The 12,498-nt window shown below is 45.9% G+C and overlaps 1 protein-coding gene across 3 annotated transcripts in view; it reads right to left on the bottom strand.

Annotated features, from left to right (window-relative positions):
• Positions 1–7,581, bottom strand: part of LOC139811377 (growth factor receptor-bound protein 14) — a 250,329-nt gene extending 242,748 nt beyond the window's left edge. The window contains exon 1 of one of the 3 annotated variants that reach the window (XM_071775649.1): positions 7,090–7,571. The gene's annotated coding sequence lies outside the window, so the exon portion shown is untranslated. Of the gene's footprint in view, positions 1–7,089 lie in introns of all 3 variants that reach the window. The other 2 variants (XM_071775650.1, XM_071775658.1) reach the window with 2 other exon arrangements.
• Positions 7,582–12,498: the final 4,917 nt, after the last annotated feature.

Genomic DNA, 12,498 nt, shown 5'->3' on the forward strand with positions numbered 1-12,498 from the left:
TATTTATTTTTCTTTTCATACGCACGTATGAGCTTCACCATCTCTGTTCCTTTTTTTCTAAGTGATTCAATTAACGGTAGGGACACCGGGAAAAAGAGTTTGCTCATCTCACGGACGTTATCTGTGTTAAATAAACTGAACGAACACTTGCAGTTAATTTCATTTCAGCACAGAGAATAAAGTATATTTATTGGAGATGCTTAAAAGGTGTTAAAAGTTTAACACCAATCAATACGATTTAGCAGAAACCTGTCGTTGAACAAAACAATACATTTTAAACTTTAACTTGAAAGAATATTTCCAACGAACAAAACTGTTTAATCTCTAATGTATATAGGGAAAAACTTCACGGATCATTGAGTGCATCGCAACGCTTTCCGGCGTTCTATTTTAACGCCGTTCTAATTTTAACAATTTCCACCATATCAGAGATTTATATCTTATACCGACGCGTCTCATTGGTCTCGGCTTCGCGTCATTAAGACGCATTTATTATTCCCTGTGCAGTCGAAGGAAAGCGTCGCGTTGCAAGGAGCGTGCGATTCAAACCGAGGCAGAGGAACCGGGAAAGAGGGCGAACGCCCGGGAATGGATTATCGAAGAAGCGAGATTTCCAAACGAGATTTAAAGTGTCAGCAAGGGGCTGAAGGAACCGGGCTGTGCACGCCTGGAAAAGCTTCAACTCTCTCCCTCTCTCTCTCTCTCCTCAGCCAGGCGAAAATGACGGCGAGGTACATCGAAGAACGCGACCGGGTCCTTTCAAGCCCGTCTGTCGCTGCCCGCCCATGGTGAGGAAAACTTTTATCTGCCGGCGATGATTTATGTATGAACCGTGTTAAATTGTTTTGTTAGCAACTCGCGGAATTAGCATCGCTGAGGCGCTCGTTCTCTCAATTATGGTGCTCGGAACGACGGAAATTCTGCCGTCTCGTCTCGCTCTCTCGTCGAACGGGAGGGATCCACAAAACGGTCGTTAAATGTATCACCCCGGCATAGAGATTAGAGCAATTGCGGTGCGAGAGTGTTCTAGCAGAGGATTCTTAGCCGTAACTTCAATATACCGTCTACCAGCGGTTTTACAATTGTATCGCAACACAGAAATTTGCACGAAAAACTGAATCTTCGACGAAAAAGCTTTTTACGGGAAAGTATGTTCTTCTGTGTACGATAAATAATAATTTGTAATGTAAATCAGCAACTAAATTTGATTTAAAAAATGATTTATTATTTTAATGGACTTCGAAGAGTAAATAACGTCAGAAATTGTTGTTTAGTCGAATTTGGATATCTTTGGTAATTAACGTAGGCATTTATAATGACATAGTACATATATGTTATTTATTTAATCAATTGCCGTTTGCCATTCGGTTTCGTTCGTAACCTACCCTTCGTGATGTCACGCGACGCATCGATAACGTTTTCGTCGAGAATTATTCATCGCCGACGTTCAGCCACTCAAATGGGGTAAACGGAACGCCATTGCGAGGAGGAAAATGCCGGAATGAAAAGAGACCGAGATAAAATTTACAAGCGAATTTGTATGTACGAGTGCGAGACGCGTGCTTCGCCAAAGGCAGCCGCTAACCGGGAGAAGCTTCAATGGCGAGGAAATAAGAGATTCTCGCGGGTGTCGGTCGAAATCCATCGAGATTATTGACAAAGAAGGAAAACTTTCGTGCCTGTGAAAAGAAGGACGAACTTCGGCGGCGCGATTATCCAGGAAAATCCCTACGATTTTCAGTTTTATCATGCTCCCAGCAAACCAGACCTTTTATTTCCGCGCCATTACGACAGTCAAGTTATGCCGCTTCTCGGTTCGTCTAAATTGATGAAAATAAGGTTGTCACGATGGATATAAAAACCGCCGACGGTGTCGCGACGATTTCTGAGTTTGAAACCTCCAGACGTGACTCTGGCTTTTCTCATAAAGCCATAAAGATTCTAAATATATAGGTGGCCGATGTAATTCTCTCTCTCGTATTAATATCATGTAGAATGCGCATATAAAATCGCATATAAAATCCGAGATTTGAGCGTGACGTAACCCGCAAAATTAAACGTCTATCTTTATGCACCGAAGATACACAACAGATGTTCTGACATTCCTATACCTGCTTCTTCGCCAGTCTCAGGACGATGACTGGTAAACGTTGAAAAAGATCCGGAATAAATCCGACAAATGAAATTACGCTTTGTGCCGGTCGGCAATTCGCCGAGCACGCAAGACAGCTTGAAAAATCACCGCGAATGCAAGAGCGTGCGAGCCAAGACAGGCTCAGAGAAGGAGAAAGAAAGCGAGAGACCGCGTGTGCGGTCGAGGTCACCGCGATGTCGCCGAGATTATTGGCGAAGGCGAAAAGTTCGCACACGACCATAGTAGCACGACGGTGAAAAGTTTTCATCGGCATCGATAAAGTCGCGCAGCTGTGATCTGCCGAACGTCGAGGAGGAACGGGAAAGAGGGAGAGGGAGAGAGAGAGAGAGAGATAGAGGGAGAGACGAGATGAGAACCAGCGATTCCTGTAATTTAGAGTTCCGCCGTACTTTCGAGGGCCGAGGCACTCCTGACTGCACCTGAGTTCCGCCACGTCCGCGTCCGTGCGCGAGCGCACGTCTAAGAAATCCATTAGGGGCCATTTATTTCCCACCGCTCCGTGCCACTCCGACTGCGACAGCGAATCGAAGAGCCCGGCACGGGTGAAGGAGCGAAAGAAAGAGAAAAAAAGGAAGGAAAAGGTAGAAGAATGAGGGAGCAAGGGGGTAAAATAAATGTACAAACGAGATTCCGAGAGTGCCTGCATGTGCGCTTCGATTCTAGGGACAATCCTAGGACGACAATGGCGACCACGAGGACGACGACGACCACACGATGACGACGAAAACGACGACGACGAAAACGTCGGTGCGATGGGTGTCGCGTTGATGGAAGAGTAAAGAACGCCCCGGGGTAGGTCGTGCGCGCGAGGGTGACGACCGGCGTCAAGTTAGGGATGGTTCGGGACAGACGAAGGGGAGCGAGAGCGATTACTCAAAACTGCTAGCTGAGTAGACAACAAGTCATACAAATTCGCCAGACACTTCTAGCCGCTCGCGCGTTGCCGCCGTTGCCTCCTTCGTTTTCCTCCTCGCAAGGCAGTTGCGTTTGCCCGCGACGCTTTGATTGCGCGCTTGACGCCGCTTTTATACGCGAATCGTGGTACACAAAGCCAGATTAACGCAGATTAAAGTAGACAAAGAAAAGGCATTCGATGCCAGCCGGAGAGGTGGATGCGAGATTCACGATTTAAATTCCAGAAACGTTAAGATGTCGGAAAGGTCGGAAAAACGAACAATAAACTATTTTTCTACGTGAACAAATAATAATCGTTTTTTCTTTCTTTTAGCTTCTTGCAGTCAGATCGCTGTAATGATTTGCAACAAGAAAAGTGCAGTTATTTTGCTAACTTGGTTATTTTACTAAAAGAATAAGGAAAACACAAAAAAGATGGAGTATGAAAGTGACAATTTAACGTACCTACATTTATTTTGTCTAAAGTTTTAATAATGTGTTTTATATACAAGCATTATATATAAATCAATAATGTCCGGTATAACTACATCACATCCCACGCTTCATATATCTTCTCGACAACTCGGAAAGTCTCTTCGTTTATTTTTCATCTTACGTGCGCTAAGAAAATTAAAGCTGGCAGCGGAAAGAAATGCTCGAGGTATGAGATAAACGAGGCGCGCAGTGATATAATTCGGGGAGGGCAGGATTTCTCCTCGAAGGGAGATCCATCGGACGGTGAAAATTCGAGGTGGGAGGCTTCGATGACGGGAAAATGAGAAACGAGCGGCCATTATTACGGCGCTCTGCGAATCCGACAGATTATTAGCACAAAGTTACTTGAGCGCACGCAAAGCCCGCCGAGAGTTCTGTGGCGGCGGAAATATCAGAAAACGCATTAGCGGCGTGCGCTTCCTAACAATCCTTTGTATCCTTGATTATCCTGCTGTTTTCTCGTCGACATTCACGGTCTGTTGCGCGCTGACTTATCCGTTCGAGCGTTATAGCTTTTCCATATATTTTAGAACTGGAATCCAATTGGAAACCACGCTCTAGAATAAATCCTTTCGTCGACAGCTGAGATAGCAACGATTTAGGAATTTTGTGTATATATAGAAAATATTTGTAAACGTTACGCTTTCAAGTTGAAAGCGAAGAAGAAAATCCGATAAATGCAAGTAACTTTTAGCAGCGTTTATAAGACTTTTGAAACGCAATAATCCAAATTTGTCGAAATGTATAATATATTTTCAATTAGTGCGGTATATGAGAGACGGTAGGAAATAGTAAGGGATAAACGTGCGGCACGTGATCCGAGTAATTCGACTCACAATTGTACTTTTCAAAATCACGAAAAGAACGCCTTTCTTTGCGCGCCGCACGGTCGAGAATAGAGTTAGCCGTTTCTCTTGTAAAATCCGAGCTGACCGAGAAAAATTAACGCGCGACGGCTCGCTCTCCTCTCGTGGAAATCCGCCGCGCGGCGTGTTTGCATCGCCGAAAATTAATCTCGACGAATTATGGCCCTAATTTAATCGCGTCGTCTTCCGTGACACGCGTACGCCATGAGCGCGGGAGCGTTCATTTACGCCCAAGTCGCTAACGAGCGTGCCTTTCTCGAGGGCGAGAGTAATTTGGCAAATTAGTGGCCGGAGGATCGATGGAACAAATATTCGCACCGCGGTTCGAGGCGACGCGAAGGATCGCGCGTATAATAGCCACGCCGGAAATCGTTCTCCATCGAATAAGTGCTTCCGCCGTCTGGCCGGCAACGCGGAAACAGCTTTGTGCCCGCAAAATCCCGGCACGACCCTTGATACTCGAGGGAAGGAGGGGTGACTCACCCGGCCGATAGGCCAAGTTTATGAATACAACTTCGCGCGGAGGAAAACGATCCTTCTCTCAAAGCGGAACTGCGGAGAAGGTCGCGCGATTGCGCGACCATTGAACCGTTTTTCAGAGGACAGACCATTATTCAGAATTTTAGCAAAAATTGCCGTCTTTATTTATTTCTCATTTTTTTATTATAGACAAAAATAAATAATATTGTAAAGTTATAATATTATTGTAGAATGGACAGTAACACTTTTCTATTATAATATTATTTTTGATATTTCACACTAAAATCCATTTCGCATTAGACATTTTATCCTTAATAACATTAGAGAAGCTATAAATCTTTCGATGATATCGCGTTATATGAGACGATCGCGACGTGTTACGATGAAACTCGCGTAAGTCCTTCGATTATTGTTGGCACATCGGCGAATTGGCACATTGGCCAGCAGCACTTCGCGCTGCCATTCCGTTAGATCGAAAGGGTTAAAAGCTTCCCCGATTTTCGGTCAATCTCGTGGGAAACTTCCGACGATCGATGGGGCAAACTTTTAGCGAACTGTCGGACAGCTTAACCTCGTGATCTCCTGTGCCTGTGATGGTGAGAAGATCTCGGAAATTCAGCTTATGTAGCGTAAGTGAAGTGCATACAATATGACACTATTACAAAATCGATCAGATATAAAAATTTCATAAAAATTTTTAATACAAAATAATCGAAAGAGGCATATCATTAAGATTGTCCCATTTCCTTCTTTCAGAATTAATAATATTTGTTGAAATACATATGAGATCTCAATAAATGCATATATATTTGTTGTCCAAAATTAAACTATCTTGACGCCTTGACGCAATACAGGTTTCCGGTATTTAGAAATACGTTCGAAGGCTAAAATGCTCCGAATTTACGTAAGAATTCGAGCTCGCCCGAGTTGAAACAACTCGGAGTAAACGGATAGGCAAATAAATTGCGGTCGACGCGCGGGAAAGCGGGGGAGAGATGAAAAAAAGGGCAATCGCGCGATTGATGGACGATTTGCGGGCGGCATTAAAGCGGCAGGCTAAAAAATTGAGGTAACGTTTAGCGAGCGTCGACGGTCGGATTAGCCCCTGTGATCCGATTAAACCGAGCAACCGTCGATCGATGCTGTTTACAAACAGTGCGACGGCGGCGACGGCGGCTGGTAGCTGCTCTCGAGACGATCGTCGAGGGCCGCGTACCGATCGATCTTTTTTAAATCACACACGAACGTTTTAAAGCCTAGCTATGACTTGCGATTTCAGTGCTGCGGAAGTTATCGAACGAGCGGGCAGCGAGAGAGACAGAGAGAAAGAAAAAAAGCGAGAGAGCCAGAGAGAGAGAGAAAGGATTCGACTTGTAAAAGAGGTTCGGAGCATACGAAAATAACGTGAACCTACATTCGCGAATGCAAATGTGGCGAGCTCGAGAGCTCTCGTGTCGATAATCTCTCCGGCAAACAACCCTTACGACTCAAACGGATCGTGGTCGTTAGTTTACGACAATCCTAATCGAGCGTACGAACGTATACGAATGACACTGTAATCCTGTCGAACCAACGGGGCAAACTTAAACTCTCCCCGGAAATTTAACTTATCGTTATGTTGACACGAACCGCGGGCGACAAGGAATGGGGTCGTCGGCGTGGCCGATCGCTCCGTCCGAGGAAGCTTCTCTGTCCTCCGGGTAAAACGGCGTCCTGGAAAGTTTGGAAAGGGAAAAGGGAGAATCTCGCGCGTTTTCCGCTTTTCCCTCCCTCGTCTACCCCGCGCGCCGCTAATGACCTGAAAACCGCCCAAGATATATGGCGGGCTCACATATTAACGTGGAAGAATGCCCGCGCGCAGTCCAGAGAGATAGTCGAAAGTGGAAAAGGTCGTGCGGAGTCAGACGGGCAGAGCGCGGGGAGAACCTGCGGCGGCTTTTCCAGCGGCCGTAACTACTCCGACTCCGACTCGCTTCCCGCAGGATCGGAATATAATCGCGTCAATTCTTCTCTCGTTCCCTCTCTTTGCTTTCTTTTCCTTTTTCCCTCCCTAGATTATCGCGTCGTCGTCCCGTATAATGCACGCGTGTCACCGGCTAATATCTCACGCTCGCGTTCGCAACTATACGTCACCGTACGAAGTTACCGAAGAGCCAATTTACATTACGCTTTCCTTTCCACTCTTACGTGAACACTCACTCGTCCTCTCGTCCTCTCGTTTTCTCTCCTGCGGCCCCGCCGCGGTCCAGGGGCGATCGGTTTCCCGCGCCTCGTGCACTGCCCGTACTCCCTTCGACGACGCGACTTGAAAGAATCGCAGATCGCTCTTTCAACACTTCACTCACTTAATTTTCTCCCCGCATATACATACATCAATCTACACTCGGACCGTCACGCTGGTGGTTGTTGTCGTGCGACGCGCGTCTCTTCCTCGCCGCGGAACTGTGTCATCTTCCACGGTAGCCGCGCACTCTCGATCGCGTAACCGAACGGGGTAACTGACAGGACGCGGGGCGTCGCGAAACGTCTGACGCTAGATCGTTGCGGCGAGAGACGCGACACGTGGCACCCGCTGCGGCCGCCTTTTTCTCTCGCGTCTCTTTAATCCGCCGAGGCTGTTGTGTGTATAGAGACCGGCATGATCCCCGCTACCACGCGTAAAGCCAACCGCACGATCCTAACGGGCCGAGGTCGCGTCGCCTACTGCGAGACGGCGGCGCGAGGCGCGAGGCGTCTCACAACCCGCCCGCCACCATCCGCATACGCCCGAGCCGGCGTGCTGCGTGACGTCGCGACGCCCACGCAAGATCGGGCGGGATGCGCGCGCGATCGCTACGATCAGTCGCGATTTCACGCGCTACATGATCTCTACCTGACATGGATGATCTATTAGCGATTGGATAGTGAGACAAGGACAGAAAGAGAGAGAAAGAGAGAGAGCAGTACAATTCACGATCACTCGTGATCATCGTAAGAATAAGCCTTTTAATTTTCTGTGTTGATTGGAGCAAGATCGGCCAAATTAACGCCCCGTTACAATTCGTGGATTTGCGTATATGATAAACCGTAACGAACGTAAGTAACATGAAATTTTTATCTTGGAATTACGTATAATACGAATAATTGAAGATGAATAATTAAACGGATAATCAAAAATAAGCAATTAAAATGTAAATGTAAATAAAGGATAAATAAGGTGCGTAAACAATAAATAAATAAAAATGCAAAATGTGAAATTTATATTGATTACATTAGAAACTGGTCGCTCAAAAAAAAAAAAAATATATATATATATTTACAATACATATATACGTATATCGAGTTACTGGTTTTTAATGATATGCACGAATCTCCGAAATGACGCAACGTCATATCGCGCTATATCGTTTTTTGTCGCATCGGCCGTCGCGCGCAACGATGGAGCGCGACGAGCGATACATTATTTCGCGGCGGATTACGGACGTAGGCGTTAATTATTAATCGTCAATTGCAATTAGCGCCGCAGTTGCAACGTATCCCGATCGATAACGCGCGCCTCAGAATACAACGCGCGCGCCCGGCGCTCGTAATTTTATTTCGTACGTCGTACGTCGATGGAATTATAATCTACATCTATGCGAAATGACACGCGTGTTGGTATCCTTCTCTCTCTCTCTCGCCTTCGACGGTCTCCGTGGAGCAAAATACGCGAAATATGTAGATGCGTCGCGCGACGCGACTCGACGAATGAATCTCGTTGCACAGGCAACCGTCGGAGAATCGCGCGAAACACTGGTAATTCTACGGGCACCATTAATAATTCGTCGTAGAGCCGTCATACGGAACTTCAGATATGGTGATGTTCCCGCTAGAGAAAATTCAGGGGATTCGTTAATCAAATTTCGCGGCGACCGGGGGATCCGGAGGCGACGTCGTGAAACATTTATACGTATCACCGCTATTACCTCGGGGAATATGCGGAAACTTTCTCCTTAAAAAAAGGGGAGGAGAGAGAAAAGGAATAGGAGAACAAAGACTACCTTAACACGCCGTTAAGGTAATTGCGAGAGTAAACTTAAATTATTAACAATAACGAAATCCACATTGCGGAAATATTCGACTCATATAACGCGTATATAAGGTAAAGAAATGTACGTGAGACGGTCGTTTGGCGAAATTAGATGAGTCCACATTTCTATGAAAATCAGTTGCCAGTAATATATCAAGGCAACGGCTCCATTTCCTGCTCAAATAACATTATTTCGAGTATTCCCTGTGCGTTTCGTGAGTAAATACGTCGAATCTAAGAGCTATTAAGATAGATATACATGAACAATGAGCGAACGAGCGTACTTTCAGCACGAACGCTAAAAAGAAGCGAATACAGATACGAATATCAGAAATTTCGCAATTTTTTTTTTTTTTTTTTGTTCATTATCTGAACTTATCTTCAAACAGATAAAATGAAATAAATAAAAGATCGAAACGTGAAAGGAGGAAAAACGGGTCACGATCAATAATTTAACATCGAATCTTGTATGTTGAAAATTAAATATTTGCGGCTCTGCGGCTGAATCTGCGACTTAATTTCGCGTCGCGCAAAATACAGCGCGTTGTTTACTTGCACTTTGCAAGAGCGCGTGCAATGAGCGTACGTTTTTCCAATCGACGGCGGCGGGCTACAGTTTGCAGGAAGCGACGTTCGCAGGCTAATTAGGTGGATTGCGTGGAGGAGCTCGGATCCGCGAGCGCGGAACGGATTATCGATCTCTCCACGCGGTGGATAATAGCGACTCCGTCTCTCCTTGTGTCGTTCGGTGACGACAATAGTTTCTCGCGGCACAGCTCCTTGCGCCCCGCAACGCTACTTTAACCGCGCGGGGAAGCGAACTTCTATAACTTTGTTGGCGGATAGAATTGAGTTTCTGCGGCTCGAGATAAACGGCCGATGCGAAGCGTCTAGCCTGGGATATTATTTTAAACGTCATTGACTCTCGATAAGAAGGCTAACATTTGGACCCCAAAGCTCCTCCATCCCACTTCGCGCCTCTTCCTCTCGTCCGCTGAGAGGCGCCGCGTCGGCGAGATAAAAAAAAAGGAACGAGCTCTCGTTAACTGACGAAGTGTTTACGTGAATTCGACTAATGTTGGAACGCCGTCATTTTCCAATCGGAACACGTTTTTCACACATATATATTATTATATATTTACGAATTAAACAATGGACAAATGTATTAAATTAATTGAGCGATTGAAGAAACAAACAAAATCCTGCACGTTCACAAATTTTTGCCAGGCGATTTGCAAACTCTCCGTTTCATAACTTTCAATTAACAATTATTTCAACGAGGATCGTCCAGAAGACCCGCGTTGAACTATTCCTATCTGCAAAAGTCTCTTGATAAAGAGAGCCAAACGGTAGAGTCGGAAGACATTCCGCAAAACATTTTTACTCGCCGTTTTCCGCGCGTAAGAGGATTAAATTAAAATGCTAACATCGAGAAATCGCTTTCATCTTTATGAGATTGCCCGGCGTACGCTTTGCAAGCAAAAGGGGAAACGCAGGAGGGAAGGAGTAGGAGGGGGAGAAGGAAAATGCAACGCGGACGCTCCCGGTACTAGCAGCGGTCGAATCGATCGATCGAATTATCTCGCTAAATCTGTGCGAGCAGAGAGAACCGATACACGCGGCTCTCGCCGAAGATTTCTATGTCACGAAATGCAGTCCCATTCCGCGCCTAATTGACTTCGTTAACGCAACCGATCGCAGAACGAGAGGTAGAGATAGAAAACGGGAGAGAGGGGAAGGGAGATAAAGGGAGAGAGAGAGAGAGAGAGAGAGAGAGAGAAATGTACTTTACAACTTGCGCTGACAATTGATGACGGTTCATCGTACACTCAATGTCATTATCGGTTGGTCTCGCGTAATGAAGTCCCCGCGCGGAACGTGATAAACGATTACCGATCTTCGGCGGAACGCAGCGGTAGACGTGCGGACCTGCACGGACGAACGGACGGATGGACGGGCGGGCGGGCGCGCGGGCACACGCAAATAAACGCCGTAATTAACCGGCTTACAATTAGGCTTACGACGACAAACACGCGCGCAAACTGCGCAATCCCTGGCGCGGCCGCGGCCGCGGCGAACCACCTGATGATTCGGCAAGATTTCCGCGGGTAATCGCGTCATGGACGATTGCATTCCGCGGCCGTGGCCATACTTCACTCTCGTCCGCGTATATTTGGGATGGAAGGGGCAGAGCGGGATGAAAAATCGTTCGCATAATGCATCGTATTTCCATTAAGCGCTGCGAATAAATATGTTGAGCGCGCACGAGAATACGAGAAGAGAGCCAAACAATCGATAGACCGATGGAGATATTTTCTCTGCTCTGGGAATTAAATTCCTCTAAGTCTAGCAACGAGAAGTATAAATAAGATTCGAGTAACTTTTATCTCACTTTTTTGCTCTTTCTCTCTCTCTCTCTCTCTCTCTCTCTCTCTCTCTCTCTCTCTCTTTCTCTTTCTCTCTGTCTCACCCTCTGTCACTGAGGGCTAGATTTATGTGGAAATAAAGCATTCGTGCAATATACCTGATACGGAAGATCGATAATCGAGAGGAACGAAAGGGGAAGAGATGCCCGGGGTTCGCCGGCTCTCAAAAATCGATTTTCATCTTTGAGAGGCGGGATGGGAGGCGCGTTTTCTTCTCATTTGCGTAAAGTGCTTTCCGCGAGCGTATCCGGCGCATTATACATCGCGAAAAGCGGTCCCGGAAGGGCCGTTCACGATAATTTATTGCGCGGTTCTCGGCATAAACTAGTTTGCGGAGATGCGACGGTTTCAGTACGGAACTGCCCACGGATAGCCCGGATTACATATGGCTGCAAGATCGCCGTTTGGAACCCCCAAAAACCATACTGCTGCAGACCGTAGGATGATTTGAACAAGATGCTTTCAGTTCTCTCACGTGAAGTTCTTGTGTATTTTTGGCATCTGCATTTTCCGCGTTTAATCGCAAAAGCTCTTTTCAAGTAAATCAAGAAATTTAGAATTCTTTGGAGGAGGGTGCATAATTAAAAATTTATTAATTATAAGTTGTCACTTATTACGATTGATATTTATTCTACATTCGTATAATTATTATTTATTTATGCACACATGCGTCGATCGCCGCTATTGACTTTCTAAAATTTATATCATACGTTTTGTAATTCAGACTTCTAAACTCTCACAGTAATAAAATAAATAGACCTCTACAGGGGATTAAAAATCGCGGGGTGTGTTGCATACGACGTACTTAAATGTGACTTAAGATAGAATATAGATTAGAGAGCATAAAGAAGTGAATGCATGCCAGCAGTTTTCTTCGTACATTATAGCATATTTTATCGCATTTTTCGAGCTCGTTGACTTATCATCAAATGTTGCGAAAGAAGCTTGACGGGCTCTCCGGCTGGCTCGCGATGAGATTGATGACTGTGCGCTGACGCACTAGAAACTCTCTCGAAGAAAGAATCCGCGGCTTATCGAAGGACACAAAAAACAAAAATTCGTGGCCCGCGCCACGAGCACCACGCAAGAAGCCGCGCTACGAAGAAAAGAATCCGCTTGCGCATGACGAGTTTT

The sequence above is a fragment of the Temnothorax longispinosus genome, chromosome 4 (assembly GCF_030848805.1).
Source record: "Temnothorax longispinosus isolate EJ_2023e chromosome 4, Tlon_JGU_v1, whole genome shotgun sequence".
Lineage (NCBI taxonomy): Eukaryota > Metazoa > Arthropoda > Insecta > Hymenoptera > Formicidae > Temnothorax > Temnothorax longispinosus.